The sequence below is a fragment of the Bos mutus genome, chromosome 7 (assembly GCF_027580195.1).
Source record: "Bos mutus isolate GX-2022 chromosome 7, NWIPB_WYAK_1.1, whole genome shotgun sequence".
Taxonomy (NCBI): domain Eukaryota; kingdom Metazoa; phylum Chordata; class Mammalia; order Artiodactyla; family Bovidae; genus Bos; species Bos mutus.
The window spans coordinates 64,156,198-64,177,554 of record NC_091623.1 but is presented as its reverse complement, the minus strand read 5'-3'; the positions used below and the strand labels follow the sequence as shown (position 1 = coordinate 64,177,554).

The 21,357-nt window shown below is 40.5% G+C and overlaps 1 long non-coding RNA gene across 1 annotated transcript in view; it reads right to left on the bottom strand.

Annotated features, from left to right (window-relative positions):
• Positions 1–21,357, bottom strand: part of LOC138988636 (uncharacterized) — a 94,120-nt gene that overhangs the window by 37,418 nt on the left and 35,345 nt on the right. The window contains exon 2 of the long non-coding RNA XR_011464908.1: positions 2,052–2,147. This is a non-coding gene — a long non-coding RNA (uncharacterized lncRNA). The remainder of the gene's footprint in view (positions 1–2,051; positions 2,148–21,357) is intronic.

Below are 21,357 nucleotides of genomic sequence, written 5' to 3'. Positions count from 1 at the left end.
AACATACAGAAATGATATTCACGAGGTCAAGTCAATAGGATTTACTAAGCGTTAGGTGTAGACGGGTGACAGCAGGGATATAATAGATGCTTTCTAAGTTCCGGGCTTGTGAATTTTCATGAGTAGTGGTCCCTTTCGCCGGGTGCCAGATTTAGGGGAATGATCATGAGTTCATAAAGAGTTCAAAAGGACTTGAGATATCTAAGGGGATGTGCCGAAGAAGCTAATGAAAATTTAGTTCTGGCATTCAGAAGTAGTCTGAGCTGAAATATAATGTTGTCCTCATCAATTTGAAGCCAAGGGTGTGTAGATGGTATTATATTGGATAAAGCATACAATTAGAATGGAATAGCGTTTCACAAAACTTAAGACAAACCTGACTGCTATGGTGAGATATATGAACCTTCCTTATACATCATTAAAATTATCTCTAAAGAATAAAAGTCCATAGATAGCGTAGTTGCATGCCCAACCAGTCCCCAACTCAATTTTTCAGAAGCAAACAGTGTCAATTATACTTCTTTTATATCTTGGAGAGTCTCATGCTATAATCATGGCAAAGTTTTTTGTTCCTTCAATTTTGTTGTTATTTGCTACCACTTTAGATTATAAAAAGAAATACAGCCTATTTTAGAGAGCAAACCACTTACAAAAGTCATTCCTTAGTGCCAAAAATGTCATTTAAAAAAAAAATGAGAAAGAATGCAAGATTCTTTTACATAAAAACTTATAAAATAGTATACCAATTAGGAAACCCTCTAAAATGCTTTTCCAAGATTAAAAATGGAATCTCAGAACAAATGACAAACTTTCTAATCATTTAACATTGGAAACCGTTCCAATAAGTTGGTTCTAAAGATGAATAACTAAATAAAACTATTCAAGTTTTTCCTCTATTTATCTCACTGCTGTCCTTTCAACTGCTGTAAAACAAAAATCATTAATGGAGTGACCATGAAGCCTGATAGAGAAATGATCATCTCTACCTGTTTTGATCCATGAACACCCTTCATTGGCCCAGCCAGGGCTGATAAGGTGGCAAGTAAATGTCTATTTAATGGATTCATTTTGAGTTTGGACTAACTTGTTACTGAAACCTAACTGTACTTTAATTAATCTTCAATGAACATTCATTTGCTTCCTTTTTAGTGTATATAATCATGATGAGCCATCAAGAGAGTGATCTGTCAAGACTAATTCAGCTTTGTTCCAAAGGAAAGATTATTAAACCAAAGAGCTGAGCAGGCATTTACATCAACCAGTGAGAGTTGCAGTGAATTAGTAGGCTAGAGAAAGGTGTATTTGTTTTGAATTGAATATGTAGCTTGGGAACATTTTGCCAAGAAGGATTTTGTGGAGATTCTATTAACACAAATTGTAGTTGTTGTTCAGTTGCTAAGTGGTGTCTAGTTTTTTGTGACCCCATGGACTGCAGCATGCCAGGCTTCCCTGTCCTTTCACCATCTCCTGAAGTTTGCTCAGACTCATGGGCATTGAGTTGATGTCATAAAACCATCTCATCCTCTGTCACCCCCTGCTCCTCCTGCCCTCAGTCTTTCCCGGCATCAGGGTCTTTTCCAGTGAGTCAGCTCTTCCCATCAGGTGGTCAAAGTATTGGAGCTTCAGCTTCAGCGTCAGTCCTTCCAATGAATATTCAGGGTTGATTTATTTTAGGATTGACTGGTTGGATCTCCTTGCTGTCCGAGGGACTCTCAAGAGTCTTCTCTAGCACCACAGTTCAAAATCATCAGTTCTTTAGCACTCAGCTTTCTTTATGGTCCAATTCTCACAGCTATACTCGAGTACTGGAAAAACCATGGCTTTGACTATATTAAATTTTGTTGGCAAAGTAATGTCTTTGCTTTTTAATATGCTGTCTAGGTTTGTTATAGCTTTCCTTCCAAAGACCAACTGTCTTTTAATTTCATGGCTGCAGCCACTGTCCACAGTGATTTTGGAGCCCAAGGAAATTAACTCAAATAATAGAACATTATTCATGATACAGTCATCTATCTGTTTATCTGTCTATATCTGTCTCCATATCTACCTACCTTTCCGCTTCCGTATTGATTTGTCCATTGATGATACACAGCAAAAAATTAGGCTCTTTTCCTCCAGCTTCAGTTGGGTAGGGCTTTTGTAAGATCCTAATGACAAAAGCACAAATATCAAGTGATCAAGTAAAACCAATCTCTTAATCTATAAATCCTAACACTGATAGGTAATAAGTAGTAGATATTTATCAGAAAATGTATTTGCAAGTTTTATCAATATTAAAATTTGAAAAAAATTAAGTGCCAAAAATGCAAAAATATGCATAGGAACTGAAATCAGCCAGAGGAAAAACTTTATATGAACTGAAAATACAGCCATCATAAAAGAGAATATTAAAGAGAGATAACAGTGGAAGTATAAAGAGTAAAACAGTATCAGATGTGAGTAACTAACAAGCATTAATTAAGTTGAAGGAGCAGAACATGGTAAAGTTTAAACAATATAAAGTTTAAAATAAACCTAGACATTTCAATGCAAAAATAGAAAAGAGTTAAATCTATTTAAAAATGAAATTTTATTGAGTAACTATTTATAAGTAAATATATGTTTGTATATATGTGTGTGTATATATATACACACACACACACACAAAGTATGTTTGTATATATATAGCAAAAAAAGTGTGGAAGTGTTAGTTGCCCAGTTGTGTCTGACTCCTTGCCCTGTGTTCCTTGTGGGACTGTAGCCCACCAGGGCTCTTCTGTCCATGGAATTCTCCAGGCAAAAATACTGGAGTGGGTTGCCGTTCCCTTCTCCAGGGGGTATTCCCAATGCAGGGATCAAACCCAGGTCTCCTGCATTGCAGGCAGACTCTTTACTATCTGAGCCACAAATATAGGTCTTCCTAGGTGGTGCTAGTGGTAAAGAATCCACCTGCCAATGCAGGAGGTATAAGAGACCAGGGGTTAGATCCCTGGGTCAGGAAGATCATCCCCTGGAGAAGGGAATGGCAACCCACTCCAGTATTCTTGCCTGGAGAATCCCATGGACAGAGGAGCCTGGTGGGCTACAGTCCATAGTGTCACAAAGAGTCAGACGTGACTGAAGCGACTTAGCACACATGCTCGTATAACGATTTGGTAGGCAGATTATGAACCACGTTACTTGGAGACAATCATTAAAAGATTAAGAGAATACTTTAGCAGTGGAGCAATAGCTATTTGTGAATGGTACCAGTCTAAAAGGAAAAAGAAGGGCAATCAGATTTATTAAAACATTTCCTTTAGACAACAATATAGTAAGTAATTTTAAAACTAAATTAATAGTGAAAACGGGGAAACGTATGATACTAGACATTTAGAATCACAGTTGTGGGAAAAAGAGAAAAAGAAACTCATTTATTTAGATTAGCCAATAAAATTTTCTAACATTCATCGTTTAAAATTCCACTTTTAGGAAAGGATGACTTTAAATGGATATTGATTTTCTATTTTATAAACAAGCCAGATAAGCAAACATAGAATCAAAAAAAATCTTTAGTCATCAATATATATTCTTTCATTAGATATTTGTTTAAAAGTATCTTTGGATTTTGAAAAGTAGATATAGTTTACAAAATTAATTTAGACTTTGCCTTCATGGGAAATACAAAATTGAATGTTCCAAAATTAGGAATTATTATATCTTTAATAGTAGCTACCATTTATTAAAGATTTGTTTCAGGTACTGTGCTAAGGAATTCACTACATGCTTTAGCAGATGTTGCAATTAACCCAGTTTTTACAGGTGAAAAATCTGAACTTGGACATTGAAACCCAGTAACCCAAATTTGCTCAGAAATGGGGACTGCTTTCAAACCGAGCAGTGCACTGCCGGAGGCACATGCTTCCCCTCTGGCTAAATTTTGTGATCCTGAGAAGAAAGACCAAAGACAGACTAGGGCCCTCAGGTTACAGCGCTGAAGCGCTCAGACCAGAAAGGTGTGGTTCCCGTTTTATTATATTTTATTTTCTGAGTATGACATTCTTACAGTAAGAAATTATAATGCTAATACAGCAGTGTTCATGTACTGGACAGATAGTTTTTACCAAATACGTACGTTAGCTGCAGTTTGCCTCCAAAAAAATAGGGAACTGCCATAAAAATAAGGGAGAAAGGCTCATACCTGAGCCTCTCTTGGACAGGCCTGCTTCACCTGGCACCCAGCTGGAATCCAGTCACACATATCATTATATCTCATGTTAATAAAAATCATAGCAACAGGGCAAAAATAGCAAACCTGAGATAGAATTTTATTGAAATGTGTCTAGGGAGACAGAGGAGGGAGCTAGCATCTCATCTCAGAGTTAAGTTCCTGAAAACCACTTAACAATCTTTACTATTTCTCTTTCTCTCTAAGCCCACTGCCAGTGTTTTTACCGGCTTTCAATGTCTCTTCTTTGTTTTCTCTTCAGGCTCCGCCACCTCTATTTCCTCTTCTCTGAACTCTGGATTATCTGCTCAGTTTCTCTTTCCCCTTCTTATCTGGTTTCTGTGATTTTGCATGTTCCTCTATCTTGCTCAACAAAAGGTATCTCAGGAGTTACTCATTTAAGAAGGAAGGTTCAGAGTGGTGGGGAGAAAATGTCACTACTAAGGATTAAGCAAGTTTTCCCTAGTCATCCTTGTAATGGCATTAAGATAAGCAGAGAAGAAACTGAAGCCCAGAGCCTCAATCTCTAATCTGCCCCGGAGTCTTTACTAATCAGTTCAGCATGGAGGACCTCCACTTTTCCCCACATATTTGGAAGTATTGCAATACAAAGGCACCACCTTTTATACCTGGAGAAACAGAATGCTTTCAGGTTTGGATGTGAACATTCTCTCCCCTTGTGGAGAATACACTTCTTATCAATCCAGGCTGAGAAGGAGCAGGAGTCCTTATAAACAGAGAATGGAAAGTAAAGAGTATGTTGGCCATGTTCATCTGGGTTTCTGGGGCAGATTTCCATCCTTATTTTCTGTGTCCTGGGAGAGGCACCAAAATTGAGGATTATGCCCCAAGAGGGTAGAGGATACCGTCACTTTTAATGTTGTAGTTTAATTTTTTGAAATACCTCCAAAGAAGTCTACTGTTCTATCACACAAACTCACACATGGCCTTTGTGAGGGCATTTGTATCAATAAATGAGTCCCATCAACAGGAAGTAAGGGGAGCCTTGAGTGTCGGTTACTATCACCCCTCAAAGAGGTCAGAAGAAGACTATGCCTCTGTGGGACTTTACATCTCCAACATCCAGAGTCTACTGAGGTCTCTAAACCCGCATGTGTCTACCGAGAACCACGAACCTCGCTCCCACACTGACGGTCCCTTTCTGTATTCTGCCTGAAGACCGTTGGGCCTTATCTCACCACGTTCTCATTTTTGTGGACATAAACCCCCACATTCTAAGTCCTCCTCCATCTCACACACTCTAATCTCTCTCTGGATGGCTCTGATTTTACCTTTTCTAACTCCATGTTTTATGCCCCCACAATTTGGGGAAGCCCTTTCGTATGCTTTCTGTGACTCAAAAATCTCATGTATCCTCATCCATTTCTCTGAAAATTTCCTTCGTTTTTTGCTCCAAAAACATCTAGACGTGGGTTGAAGACACCACTGCGCTCTGTGTAATGGCTGTTTGCCTTCCCACTCCTCGTCCACTGGCCTGTGGGAGGGAACGCATGTCCTTCTTAGTCCCCACTGCTGGTTCAGATCTCTCTTCCTCTATCCTTTAAAACGTCCAGTTCCGTATCTTCTATTACAGGGATATGGCATTCCCTGACCCTTTTTATTGCCATCATCTATCACTGCTAGGATACTGCCCCTTATTCACAAATGATTTTATTTCCTTGCCAGTATAAATCTCTTCTATTTCTTGGTAATGTCCAAATCCATGTAAATGATCCAGTTCTCTGGCCTCTTAATCCTTGATAAATTCCCCAGTATCTTATCTCAACAACTTATACCCTGAATCATATCATTGACTTTGTCACTGCAAATAACTGCAATCCCTCAATAATTTCGGTTTCAAAGATGCTACTTTCTGACCTCATATCTCTCCTGCTCACTCCTAGTAACCCCACTTCATCAACCCGCAGTATCACCAGGACTTTCAGATAATTGATCCCATCACCAACTCATTTTCTCTCTTCTTAGCTTAAATTCCATGGTCAGTCATACCCTCTTCGCAGCAAATATCCTCGACTTCCTCCTCTGTCTTCCTTCAACTCTCTTATTTGGTTTTATCACTAGTCAGAGTAATTTCAACTCTCTACAACCAAAAGTGGCTAAAGAAAAAATACACAGCTGTGCTCACTTGCATCACGTTTAAAAATATGATCACTAACTTCAAATGGGTTCTTGTATTTACCTTGCAATCATGCTATATTTCTTATCTTCATTTTGTTACCATCTCTAACAAATGATTAATTCATACTCTCTCCTCAACCAGAAGAAAACTTCAACAAGTTCCCACTGTCTCTGCCTACTAACCTGCAACTTACCCAAATACTCCACTTATTCTTTAACTACTATAAATGGAAAATCCTTTTTTTGTTTCTTCTCTTTGGCATCATTCACAACTGTTCTGCCAGCTCAATAACAGTGTTTCTTTTTGTTATTATATCATCTGGCTTAATAACAAAATCAATTAGTATTACCCTTTTCTTTTTCTTTACAGAAAAACTTCTTTGAAGTGCTGTTTTACATACTGTTTCCAATTTTATCCCTCATATTCAAACCTATTTTAAACAGACTTTGACTTGCACCGTTCCATTAGAAATATTCCTAGAAAAGTCATTTAAAAACTTCACATTGCTAAATTCAGTCTGTCATCTTATTTGATCTGTCCATAAGTGTTGATTAGAGTTACAAGTATTTGTATGAATTTATAGTTTTTCAACTATATACAGAGATGGATTCATGAATAGCTATCTGTGTGCATATGTGCACGCATTTGTGTGTGTGTGTGCATATATATATATCCTAGCTCTGTCTGCTGAAAGGTCCCAGAAGCTATAACACTTGGAGTAATTAGTATACTAAGAATCCAGATTTTGGTTTCTAAATACCATCCATCATTGAAAGAAACTAAGACTCCTTAGAGAAATGGCCGAGTCCAGGGCTAGGACAGAGAAACAGTAAGATGAGACCGGAACATCTTTTTGTGCCAGAAAGAAAACAAAAACTTAAAAAAGTATGGTGACATATCAAAAGGCAGAAGAGCCAACTTGAAGAGGCTTTCCATGGCCAAATTAGTGACAATCAAAGCACTGAAATAAATAAAAATTCCAGTTTACAAAATATTGAATAAAATAACTCATTTTGCAGAGAAACATGTAAATATACCTATGGTGTATATGTGATAATTTTACTGGTATAAATAAATGAATAAGTAAATGAAGGTGATAGCAAACCTTTATCTTACTATAAAATATCAGTTTATAGACATAGAATTATTGGCGATGAAAACAGCCAGTTTTTGGCAACCAACTATCATGCTGCTGCTGCTGCTAAGTCACTTCAGTCATGCCTGACTCTGGTGACCCCAGAGACGGCAGCCCCCCAGACTCCCCCGTCCCTGGGATTCTCCAGGCAAGAACACTGGAGTGGGTTGCCATTTCCTCCTCCAATGCATGAAAGTGAAAAGTGAAAGTGAAGTCGCTCAGTCATGTCCGACTCTGTGTGACCCCATGGACTGCAGCCTACCAGGCTCCTCCGTCCATGGGATTTTCCAGGCAAGAGTACTGGAGTGGGGTGCCATTGCCTTCTCCGACCAACTATCATAAATGGCTGTTAATTTCAGAAGGAATCGACCATGGATACTAAGGCTAATAGGCAGAGGTTCAATGAAGAATAGAATGCTTGCAAAAAAAAAAAAAAAGAATAGGATGCTTACATAATATGTGAAAATCTCCCAGTGAATTTAAATAAAAAGAGAATAAGAAGTACAAGCTATTAGGTAAAGTAAGCTACAAGGGTATATCAATACAACATAGGGAATATAGCCAGTATATTGTAATAACTATAATTGGAGTATAACCTTTAAAAATTGTGAATCACTGTATTGTACACCTGTAGATTATATACTATTGTGCAGCAACTAGACGTCAATTAAAAATTTAAATACTAATAACCAAATAAAAATGGGAAAATGTTGACTCTGTTTTGGGTGAAGATGGTAAGGAAATCTGACAAAAACCGACTTGACAAGTGAGGAAGTTTAACATCCCCAGTAGAAGGAACAGGGTGTCCTGTGGGTCTCCTGAGATGAGGTTCTGCGGAGCGCCCAGCATTACTGCCAGAAATGCACGGCTTGAGATGCATATAAGGAAACATCCAGGTTGAGGGTACCCTACAAAAGAAAAGATCTGTGCTCTTTTAAATTGTCAAGGAGTGAAAGGCAAGGAAATGCGAAAGAACTGTTGCAGGTGTAAGGAGACTGATGGGACGTGGCAGCTCTGGGTTCCTGGCTGGGATCCTTATTGGTGTCGTTGGCAAAACTCGAATAGGGTCTGGGAATTAGACAGTAACGCTTTATCACTATTCACTTCTAAATTAAAGGGGATCTGTGCCAGTTCTTTGGGACAGCATTCTTGCTTTTGAGACATATAGGCTGGATTACTGGATTATCTGGCAGTGATAGGACTGCCAGTCAAGAGATGTATGTATATTTATATTTATCATTGTGTGTGTGTGTATATGTATATATATATATATATATACACATATATACACCATTATATTTATATTTACCATTGTGGGATTGTGTGTGTATATATATATAGAGAGAGAGAGAGGGGAGGAGGAGAGAGAGAAAAGGTGATGGAACAAATGTGGAAAATGTTCAGATGGAAGGAATTGTTCTTGCAACTTTTCCATAGGACATAGCCCACCAGGCTCTTCTGTCCATGGAATTCTCCAGGCAAGAACACTGGAGTGGGTTGCCATTCCCTTCTCTAGGGGATCTTCCCAACCCACAGATCAAACCCAGGCCTCCTGCATTGTAGGCAGATTCTTTACCATCTGAGCCACTAGGAAAGCCCTGTGCATAGGATGGACATCATTAAAAAACAGTCCTTGCTTCCTTACTTTGCTTTAGAGGCTCTTATGATCTAGTTCCTCAGCACCTCTCTGACTTCATGTGCTATATACTCTCTACTCTTTTAAATCACTCTTGTCCCCTGATCTGGGCCCTTGGATGCTGACCTTGACCACATCAACAGGTCCCCTTCCTTGACTTCTAGTTTGCTTTAGAGGATGGGGACCACTGTCAAAGCAGAAGAGTAAGATAAAAGAGGTGGGTGTCTATTCTGCTAGCTCTCTCTCTGCCAGGCCCCACACTGGCAGGAGCTGTATTTCTGTGCCCAGGTCCTCAACCCCCACTGGTGACCGTCTCCACTATCCTCTCCTCCATCTCCAGTGATAACTCCCTCTGTGTTTAGTGATCCCTCCTTCCCGTCCCATTTTAAGTCTAGACTGTCCTGGGGTTTTCATCAGCTCTTGTTTGCCAGTCTTAACACAGCTCAGCTTTATAAATACTCCCTCATCAAATTCTCAGTTATCTTGTGGAAGTGTCCACATGTCCTTCCAGGATCATAATGATACACCTCACCTCTTGTTACTCTGTCCCCAGGCATCCACACCCGCCTCTCTGCTGGTACTTGGATCTTCCAGGCTCAGCTTCTGTTTCTTCTCCTTGAAGCATTCTTTCCTCTGATATACATGTGTTTTGCTTCCTGTCTTTGATCAACAGCGATCTTCCCACTGAGACTTAAAAGTTTCAACTCCTGACATTTCCTCCTGGCTTTCTTCACAGCTCTTATTACTCTCAAACATACTGCGTGTTTACTTACTTGCCAATTTTATGTCCATTTCCTCTGTAGAATATAAAACTAAAAAAGGTCTTTTTTCATACTAATATTTCCTCATAGCTCAGAACAGGGCCTGGCACACAGTTGCTGCTGCTGCTAAGTCGCTTCAGTCGTGTCCGACTCTTTGTGACCCCATAGACGGCAGCCCACCAGGCTCCCCTGCCCCTGGAGACAAGAACACTGGAGTGGGTTGCCATTTCCTACTCCAATGCATGAAAGTGAAAAGTGAAAGTGAAGTCACTCAGTCGTGTCCGACTCTTAGCGACCCCATGGACTGCAGCCTACCAGGCTCCTCGGTCCATGGGATTTTCCAGGCAAAAGTACTGGAGTGGGGTGCCATTGCCTTCTTCGGCACACAGTTAGAGCTCATTAAATATTCTTGCTGAATACATTGTATCTATGCAGCCAACACATTGGTAATGAATTATTTTTTTCTACTAACAACTGATTGACTTACTGACTGAACATATGAATAAACTTTAACAGGTAGAATCAGAGAATTCAGCAGCTGAGTGGGACTTGAGAGTGATTGGCTTCAACCTTCTAATTTTGCTGAGAACCAGAGTGAGGCTTTCTGACTCATGTGTGATTAGTCACTCAGTCGTGTGTGACTCTTTGTGACCCCATGGAGTGTAGCCTGCCAGGCTCCTCTGTCCATGTGGATTCTCCAAGCCAGAATACTGGAGTGGGTAGCATTTACCTCCTCCAGGGGAATCTTCCAACCCTGGGATAGAACCCAGGTCTCCCGCATTGCAGGCAGATTCTTTACCAGCTGAGCCACCAGGGAAGCTCATGAATACTGGAGTGGGTAGCCTGTTCCTTCTCGAGGGGATCTTCCTGACCCAAGAACTGAACTGGAGTCTCCTGCATTGCAGGTGGATTCTTCACAAGCTGAGCTACCAGGGAAACCATAGTGAAACCCAGAAACTGTCACACCACAAGTAAGAAGCAAGGACAAGATGATTATTCAGCTTTCTGACCTCTGAGTCCAGTGCCTTGCCACACTTAGATTCATTTTAGAAAAAGACATAATGAGATGTATTTCATATCATTCTAATTTTTATGTTATATACGGATGTTGATTGTAATATTCAAATAAACCACCCTGAATCTTAGAGTAGTGTCACAGTCATTTTCAGAGCTTAAGCTTAGGTAACTTCTGACTTTAGGCTGCTTTATTGTCAAAGCCCCTGTAACTTGTTTCTTGGCTGTTTTATATTACTTCTCGACATACAAGCCACGGGTTATTGTTTTAATTCCACTAAGCTGCTGAAGTTAATAAAAGTAAAGCTCTTTTTGCCTCTCCAGCATTCCTGTTGCTGCAGAAAGGTTTTCCTATGTTCTCTTACACTAGATCTTCTTGTTTCCTAATTATCCAGAGGATGGAAAACCAAAAGAAAAAGAACATTTGTGCCCAGCCCCTACTGGAAGAGGGGAAAATAGTTTCCAAGCTATTTCTATTTTAAAAATAGGTTTAGTAAGTAGAAAATCTCCCTAACGTCAATCTTCCTACATTATTTGCCATTTAAAAATGACTCAGAAACAATCTTTGCTTTTGGAATAGGCAAAAGAGGAATTTGGGGCTTTTGTTGTTGAGACTGGTGGTGGCGGTAGACCATGTGTTGGTTTAAAATCATTGTATACCTTACAGAAGAAAGAACTATCTTCTTTTTGGGGAGAGTATCTTTTTAAAACCAAACATTACTGGTGGTTTTGGCCTAAGAGAAGCATAAGGATAATTCAGTAATTTGGTCTTATTATCCACTTAGAAATAAACTTAAAAAAAAAATCTCATTTAGGATCACATAGCTAGAAAGTGGCAGAATTTGGGTTTTAATTCAAGTCAGCCTGATTCTAATATTTAAGCACTTTTGACCATATTATGCCCATAAAGAAGAATTCTCATTCCTCTGAAGAGTAATGCCAATTGTTTCTTAACTGGTATTCTTAAAGAACTTTTATATTTTTTAAACGTTTAAATTGGATTCCAGAAGCACAGATTCTCAAGACTGAAAGTCTCTGAGGTCATCTAATTGAAACTTTTTCTGGACACTTCAATCTCTTACACAGTATCAGGGCAACTGAGCATCTGGTCTCTTATTGAGCAACTCAAGTGATGGGGAACTTAATCATTACATCTAAAGTAGATTTCAGTGTAATTCTAATATTAAAACAGTTGATTATTTTGCTATGAATTCTGTATCTTTAAGACTTTTGAGTCATGGTCTTTAGACCCAAGACAAGCTCATAAAATATATGTTCTAATTCTCTGATTATCAACCTTGTAGACAGTAGAATCAGAACAGAACACAATTCCATAAAAGCTTACTCTCATATATTTGGGGAGTGGGGTGGTCTAAAAATTCAAATGCAGGTTGATGCTATTACCAGTTAAATGAAATAACTGTGTTGAGCCAGGTATCCCTCTTGTGATCCATATCCACCTGGGTCCCCACTGTGCTTTGGTGCCACCTAGTGGTGGATGCTGGAGAAGGCTATGGCAACCCACTCCAGTGTTCTTGCCTGGAGAATCCCAGGGACAGGGGAGGCTGGTGGACTGTCGTCTCTGGGGTCGCAGAGTTGGACTGAAGCGACTTAGCAGCAGCAGCAGTGGTGGTCGGTGCTATGTGACAGCTATTGTGACGTGTGCCCTGAGTGCGAATTCAGTTGGATAGTCTAGTAAAAAGATAAACAATGACACAAATAAGTATGTTTTACCAAGCTTGTTAAAATTTCAAAGAAAAATAGTAACAGTGATAAAGAGCATAGAACAAAAACATTTAATTGGGAATAGAAGTTAGGGAAAGCCTCTGAGGAAGTAACATATAAAACACAATTATAGGAGTCAGTCTTGGATGTTGTTAAAGGAAAGGGAAATAACAGGTGCAAAGGTTTTCAGGAATATAGAAACAGGATATTTTTTAAAACTGCAAGAAGTTCAGTGAGGCAAACAACTTGTTAATAGGAGGAAAACTGAGACTGAAGAGACAGCCTGGATGGAAAGGATTTTGAAGAGATTTGGGGTTCTCACACTGCAGTGGGAAGCTGCTGCTGCTGCTGCTGCTAAGTCACTTCAGTCGTGTCCAACTCTGTGCGACCCCATAGATGGCAGCCCACCAGGCTCCCCTGTCCCTGGGATTCTCCAGGCAAGAACACTGGAGTGGGTTGCCATTTCCTTCTCCAGTGCATGAAAGTGAAAGGTGAAAGTGAAGTTGCTCAGTCATGTCCGACCCTCAGCGACCCCATGGACTGCAGCCTTCCAGGCTCCTCCGTCCATGGGGTTTTCCAGGCAAGAGTACTGGAGCGGGGTGCCGTTGCCTTCTCCGAGTGGGAAGCTAGGAGAGTTGAAACTGATATTGGATGGAGAACAGGGATAAAAAGCAAGAGTGCCAGTTAGGAGATTGGGACCATGGTTAGTGGTGCTCATGACTTGAACTACAGTTGGAGAGAAATAGACATGATGACTGATTCAGGGAGAATTTGCTTTATCTTGATTTATTCTATATATTTTCCCTTTCTACACTTATGTGGTTTACGAACATGCCCGACATCTTTTAATGAATAAAATGGGGCATCTAGAGGTATTATGGATTGAATGAAACCAAAGCTTTTTGTTGTTATGTTTTGTTGGTTCCATGCCTTAGTTTGTCAGAGACAGCTCTCTTAAGTTGCAGTAATCGCCATTAAAATTCTAGCATTATTTGCGTCACTTTAAAAAATAAAAGGAAGCAGTGCAAGGCTTCTGAGATCAAACTTGTTACCATCAGACTGTCAAGCAGATGCTATAGAACTGAATGGAAACCGAGGTGAGAAAAGACAGGCTTCTTCCTTTGCTATTTTGTGGCAGTTTATCTAGCTTTCTCTCAGATGTGGATAATAAAAGCACACACAGAAGCAGTATAAATTAATGAGTGAGAACACAGACTCTGATGCAAGACTGCCTGATCTCCATCCCAGCTCCACGCCTCACTTGGGCAAGTTACGTAACCTCTTTGTGCCCGAGTCCTACATCTGTAAAATAAAGGTAAAACGGAACTTGCTGCATAGAGGTGTTTGAGAATGAGTAATATAAGGAAGGTGTTTAGAAGAGCCACATATAGTTAGGACTAAAAATACTGTTTTTAAGTTTGTGAAAGATCAATGTGTAGTTTTTTAAACACTTTGAAAATAAAATTGCCATCAATAAGAGGGATATATATTTGGAGCGAGAATAAAAGTATAGTGTTTCAACTTTTTCTCCCTTCTACCTGGAGTTGAATCACAGACTGGAAATACTTTCTTGCCAACTTGAACATCCAGAAAATTCAAGATCAGCAAAAGGATAAAATGAAGAAGAGGGAAAATGAAAGAAACATCCAGGGTTTCCACATACATCCTTTTTCCTATTAAGAATTTAAAGGAAGAGGCTCTTGGTGGGTGTTTTCTGTTTCTCCAATGATGAAAAACTGTCAGAAAAACCTCTACATTTAAGAGTATTTTGATACCCCGTGTAAATAAGAAAGTAAATAAGACAACACTCTCAATAAGTCATGGACTTGCAGTGACTCAACTTAAAGAGAAACAAAGACATAAATTCTTCACTGCATTTTCTCTTAAAGACTTTTAAGAGATGCTGAAAAAATAGTTTTTGCCTTCTTAACTGAGTTGGATTGTAAACAAGAGTCTGCAAGAATAATTTTTCCCAAGATGGCACTCTGATTTTTTTTAAACCAGCAGACCGCTTTGGCAATAGCCAAAACATTCAGGAATAACTGTTAACGACATAGCCAGATGTGTCTTAGAGAATCAACTGTCTGGCCAAACCACCAAACCCTACAGAAAGGGAGAATGAGCTCAGCAGGTAGAAAAAATTCCATCATGCATGATGTATGCTAGGAATATTATTGTGACTCAATAGTGTAGTCTTTATTTCCTATTGGGTTTAAAACTGTTTCTGAAAGGAGCCTGTTTTTCCCAGTACTTCTACAAGATAACAAATGTACCTTCCTAGGTTCCATCCTCATATCCTGAAAGTATTCAAGTGTGTTCATAGGGTTTGAGTCATTCCCATGGTACATGGTATTCATTGGGTGATTCTAGCTTATTATTATAGAAAAGCAACCTAAATTAGTCATCCAAATGTATTGTTATCAGTGAGCCATTCTACAACAGGTTGCTTATTAATAATTGATTTTTAAAACAAATTGGTCTTTGAAGATATTTCTTAAGAGAAAAAACTAGTCTATCCTTATATACTTCTCCCCACCTCCTCATGTTTATATTTGGGGTTCTGAACCAGAGGAGTCTTCTTTCTGCCCCCTCTCACTCCTCAGAGCAGGAAGATTTATCTGACTGGAAAGTTTGGAAACTCACTCAGGTCAGTTTCTCTGTTTCTTTCCCTCTCATCCCACCACCTCCCTTTTCCTCTCTGTCAGCTAGATGCTGGCAGAACAATTCATTCTAAGTCATACCTTGTTCTGCAAGAGCTTTTCTCGCCTGCAGGTATTTTGCAATCTCATCAGAAAATTTCTGCCATGCAGTAACATTATCATATTAGGTTCTCTCAGGGGGTTTGAGAAAAGGAATGAGAGGGATCTGGCAGTTTATTTTGAAGAAGAGAGTAATTTCAGTTCAGAAGCACAGGAGAGCCTACTTGAGCTGTTAACTCTGATAAGTACCTAATTACTAGTGGGGGCAATGCACTAGCTTAGAAATGCTTATCTATCTCAAGCTTTTGGGCAAGATGGGGCAATGGTAATGATAAGGGCTGTGAAGCCAATCGGTGGCTGCTCCACGCCATACATGTACCAAGGGGAGAAAATGATGGTGTCAGATGAGTTAACTCTCAACTCAGGTTCACATATGAAAGCCTAAAGGCCTCCACAGGAGTATCTAAAGACCTCTTTATCTCCTTAAGTCAGAGGGAAAGTGAAGTCGCTCAGTCATGTCCGACTTTTTGCTACTCCGTGGACTGTAACCCACCAGGCTCCTCTGTCCATGGGATTCTCCAGGCAAGAATACTGGAGTGATTTGCCATTTCCTTCTCCAGGGGATCTTCCCAACCCAGGGATTGAACCCAGGTCTCCCGCATTGCAGGCAGATGCTTTAACCTCTGAGCCACCAGGGAAGACTATCTCAAAGTCAGAGGGAGACTATTTCAAAGCTCAGTGCTGGGACCCGGTTTTCAGACTAGCAGATTTACAAAGATCATTGACTCAACAGCCCTCAAAAATCTCCTATGTTAATGTCAGAATCCTGATAAACAAGGAGTAAGATCTTGATATATTGGATGACAGTATGTAGAGTATGAGATCAAGCCAATCAATCCTAAAGGAAATGAATTGTGAATATTTATCAGAAGCTGAAGCTCCAATACTTTGACCACCTGATGCGAAGAGCCAATTCATTGAAAAAGACCCTGATGCTGGGAAAAATTGAAAGCAGGAGGAGAAGGGGACGGCAGAGGATGAGATGGTTGGATGACATCACCAACTCAATGGACATGAGTTTAAGCAAGCTCCAGGAGATAGGAAAGACAGGGAAACCTGGTGTGCTGCAGTTCATGCGGTTGCAGAGTCGGATGCTACTGAGTGAACAATAACAATAATGTAGGTGGCTGTCCTAGGGACCTACACTCCTAGCTTTACCCTGCACCATCTAAGCCCTCAGGAGTGTTTTCCTCCTATCACTGTAGTACCCTCTTCTTGCTTGGAGACCATTTAAAGGGCTCCTGTGAGGTATATGCCTTGCAAGATGATTCTGGCCTCCGCAAAATCTGCCCTGACTTCCTTCAGTGACTTCCTTCCTTCTACTAACTAGATTCAGTCTTACCATGGCATGACCAGGACCTATTAGCCCTACTTGGGGAGAAAATGGATTATTCATCAAAGACACTTCCAAATCTAGCTAACATATATTAGCAGGACCCCAAAGAGCATGCTGGATACTAAATGAGGATATCCTGTGGTTTAGAGTTTAATGTCCTAGCAGTTACATCTACAGTTATTGCTGCTGCTGCTGCTAAGTCACTTCAGTTGTGTCCGACTCTGTACGACCCCATAGATAGCAGGCCACCAGGCTCCCCTGTCCCTGGGATTCTCTAGGCAAGAACACTGGAGTGGGTTGCCATTTCCTTCTCCAATGCATGAAAGTGAAAAGTGAAAGTGAAGTCACTCAGTCGTGTCCAACTCTCAGCGACCCCATGGACTGCAGCCCACCAGACTCCTCCATCCATGGGATTTTCCAGGCAAGAGTACTGGAGTGGGGTGCCATTGCCTTCTCTGACAGTTATTGCTAAGAGGCTGCTAATATAGCTCCTTGAAGTTGGAAAAATGATAGCTAGAAAAGCTAGAACTGCATGGATGAATACTGAGGAAAGGCTCAAAAAATTAGTCATGTCCAAATGGATTTATTTTGTATAGTGCCAGAGGATCTCTATGTTCCTCTGAAGGTCCCAGAGGAAACTTCCATTCACTCTACTCATAGGCATCGGCTAGTAATACAGAGCCAGCATTGCAGAGAAGCTCAGTGGGGTCTGTCCTCTCTGAGCTGGGCCAAGAGTATGGATGCCAACAGTATGCTATACTCTTATGGATCTGGGTTCCCTGGAAACGATGTGGGTCTAGACTAGCAAAGTCCAGATGGCAGCACTTAATTATCAGAGTCAAGACTGATGTAATTACTATTATGGGCAGCAATGTCAGAGGCAACCAGAGAGCCCTGACCCTTAGGGCTGAATCAATGATAATGGTTCATAGAACATGGTGACCCTCTCTTTCTCTAGTTGTTCAGTCGTGTCCGACTCTTTGTGACCCCATGGACTGTAGTAGCCCAACATCCTAGGATCAAGATAGTTGACGAATCAATAAGAGTATTGCTTAATATCTATAATAAAAAAATGGTCACAGGTACAGAGACAGAAGGCTTTATCGGCCCCCATAAAGTCGTGATCTTTTGCCAGTTTCCAGACCTGAGCCTATTCTCAGACCTGGAATCCATAGATTTAAGAAAAGACTGGGTCCCCTTGAGCAACGATTCTGAAATGCCTGTGCAGCGTTTACAGGGCGATTCTTCCAGTCCTCCTCCTTAGGGATATAATCATTTCCCTGGGAAATATGCATCCACTAGGGGAAGGATAATATTCAAAACTTTCAGGGATAGTTTGACACTGTGTCTAATGACTCTAACACAGGAAACAAAAACACCATCATGGCTTCTCTGTGAAAGTGCAGATGCTGGTGATAATTAGTATCTTGGCTCAAAGTTTGTCTCTCAGTGGGACGAATACGTCATTTTTCCTGGTCTCTGAGTGGATAATTGGTATGGATATACTTGGTAGCTGGCAGTACACCCAAGTTGGTTCCCTGGCCTATGGAGTAGGAGCCAGAAGGAGAGAAAAAGCCAAGTGGCAGTGCTTGAACTTGCTGACTCTGGCCAAAATAATAAATCAGAAGCAATATATTATCCTATGTGGAGTTGCAGGGATTAGTGCTGCCCTCAAAAACATAAAAGAATACTGCAAGTCCTCATTATATCCCCATTTAACCTACCAACAAAAGGGAGATAAATTATGGCCAGTGATGTGAACCCATTTATTGGGTAATGTGGGAATCTGTCGATTTTGAATGGGGCTCTTCTGTAGGATCAGGCTGCATTATAAACACTGCTGCTTCTTGGGCCATATATCACAGTGACTCCTGTGGTATCAGAGATTTCTAGATAAGGGTACCATGTACATTTTCCATGAGCCCCAAGAGAAGAGTCACAGTAAAGACCCTTCACTTATGCAGCAAGATGATGCCATCTACAACAGAGAACTATGCATCACTTGAAAGGTGGCTCCTAGCATGTTACTGGACTCGAATAGAAGCTTGGCATCTGACTTTGCAGCATCAAGTGATGATATGATAGCGATGCCTGTCTATATCTGGATTTTATCAGAGCCTCTCAGTAATAAGATTGAAGGGTAAAGCAGAGGATGGAAGTAATACATTCCAAGTTTGTGCCAAAGGGGGCCTGGGGAATATAAGAAAGCTACTGATGATCCAAAATTTCCCTTCAAGACACCTTTCTCTATTGCATTAATGCCAATCCCACACTTACTTACAGCTTTGTGGGGGATTCCCTGTGACAGCGTATAGAATATGATGGGTTCAGGTTGTCATGTTGGTACAATTAAGTATATTGGTGCTATACTACAATTCCACTCAAGACAGCAGTGAGATGAAACACTCCTGTGGGCAGAGCTTTGAAGAGTATGTGATGTGAAAGTTGCTCAGTTGTTTCTGACTCTTTGCAACCCCATAGACTATACGGTCCCTGGAATTCTCCAGCCCAGAATACTGAAATGGGTAGCCTCTCTCTTTTCCAGGGGATCTTCCCAACCCAGGGATCAAACCCAGGTCTTCCTCTTTGCAAGTGGATTCTTTACCAGCTGAGCAATATCTTCTGCTCTTGAACAGTATACCTGGTCATCAAGTAGCCATAGAATGGAGGCAGTCTAAGGACATGCATATAGTCTGTATTCCTGACATGGCTACATCCACAGATATATCAATGGCAACACAGTACTTAAAAATTCAGCCTCTAAATGGAGTAATCGCAATGTCAGGGGAAAAGGTTTGCACATAAATGCTTGTGCTGCCAAGACAGTACATGGTTACTACTAGTGCTGAATTTCAACCAATCAAAAAAAGAATTGACTTATTAAACTCTCCATATGGCACCATTCCCCAAGAAACAATACAGCCACTCGGTGGCAAGTTGAGTAAATCTCTCAGCTTGGAGGGGTCAACAATTTGATTTATAGGGACTGATGTATGATTATGTTTCTTCCCATCCATTCCCACAGTACCTTGACCACTACCACTATTTGATGACTTAGAGTGACTTACAATCATAGAATCTCACAGGACATCACCTCATTGGAAGAGACCCATTTTGTGCAAAGCAGGTGTGATACTGGGCATATCCCCATGGATCCGATATATATGTCATTAGTCATAAGCTGCCAACCCAATAGGACATCACAATGGCTTCTTCAATGCATAACTAAAGTTTCAGCTTAAGAACGACACTATCATTCTGACTTACTTCATTCTGGATGATGGGCTCTAGGTTCATTCACATCACTTCATCTGACTCAGTTTCATTCCTTTTAATGGCTGAGTAATATCCCATTCTATATACACATCATATCTTTATTCATTCATCTGTTGATGGACATAAATATTATATATTAACACATATAAATGGAATCTAGAAAAATGGTGCTGATGAACTTATTTTCAAGGCAGGAATAGAAGCACAGATGTGAAGAACAGACTTGTTGATACAGAGGGGGAAGGAGAGGGGGGGATGAATCGAGAGTGGCTTTGACATATATATACTATGATGCATAAAATCGATAGCTAGTGGGAAGCTGCTGAATAGCACAGGGAGCTCAGCTCATTGCTCTATGATGACCTAGATGGGTGGAATGAGAGAGTGTGGGGGGGAGGCTCAAAAGGGAGGGAATATATGTATACATACGGCTGATTCACGATGTTGTATGGCAGAAACTAACACAAAATTGGAAAGTAATTATATTCCAATTTAAAAAATAGTGAAAAAAAAAAGGAAAAAAAAAAAAAAGAAGGAAAGAAAGATACCATCAAGGGCATTGTTTTTCAAGATGCAGCATATGTTTTGAACCAATAGCCTTTCTATGGTTCAACATTCCCAGGACATAAGATGCATGCATCCAGAAATCAAGGTGAGGAAGCAAGAGTAGCCCTCCTCACCATCAGTCCAAACAGCCCACTGGGGAGTGTTGTGATTCCTGTTCCTGAAACTTTAAGGTTTTCTGGACTAGAGGCCCTGGTTCCAGGGATAAATGGGATTGCTTCCATCATATGACAGAACTATGAGCTCCATTAAAGATAAAACTTCAGCTCCGTTTTATCCAGTCCTTTGGACTGAAAGGAGATCAATCCTAAATATTCATTAGAAGGACTGATCCTGAAGCTGAAGCTCTAATACTTTGGCCACCTGATGCAAAGAGCTGATTCATTGGAAAAGACGCTGATGCTGGGAAGGATTGAAGGCAGGAGGAGAAGGGGACGACAGAGGACGAGATGGTTGGATGGCATCACCGACTCAATGGACTTGAGTTTGAGCAAGCTCCGGCAGATGGTGAAGGACAGGAAAGCCTGGTGTACTGCAGGCCATGGGGTGTCAAAGAGTTGGACACAACTGAGCGACTGAACAACCATACCAATAGATGAGCAGGCAGAAGCTAGCGTGTTACACTAGCAAAGATAATTGATGATGCTTATCATGAAGAGATAAGAGTTCCTGATATATTATTGGGATAAGGCAGAATATTTTTAGAATTCAAGGGTTCGCTGGGGAATCACTTCTTCCATGTCTGGTGATGATCATGTGGAACAGTGAGAGTAACCTGACAAATGTGTACAAAGCCAGTTGAGACTCCTTAAAGATGAAGGTACA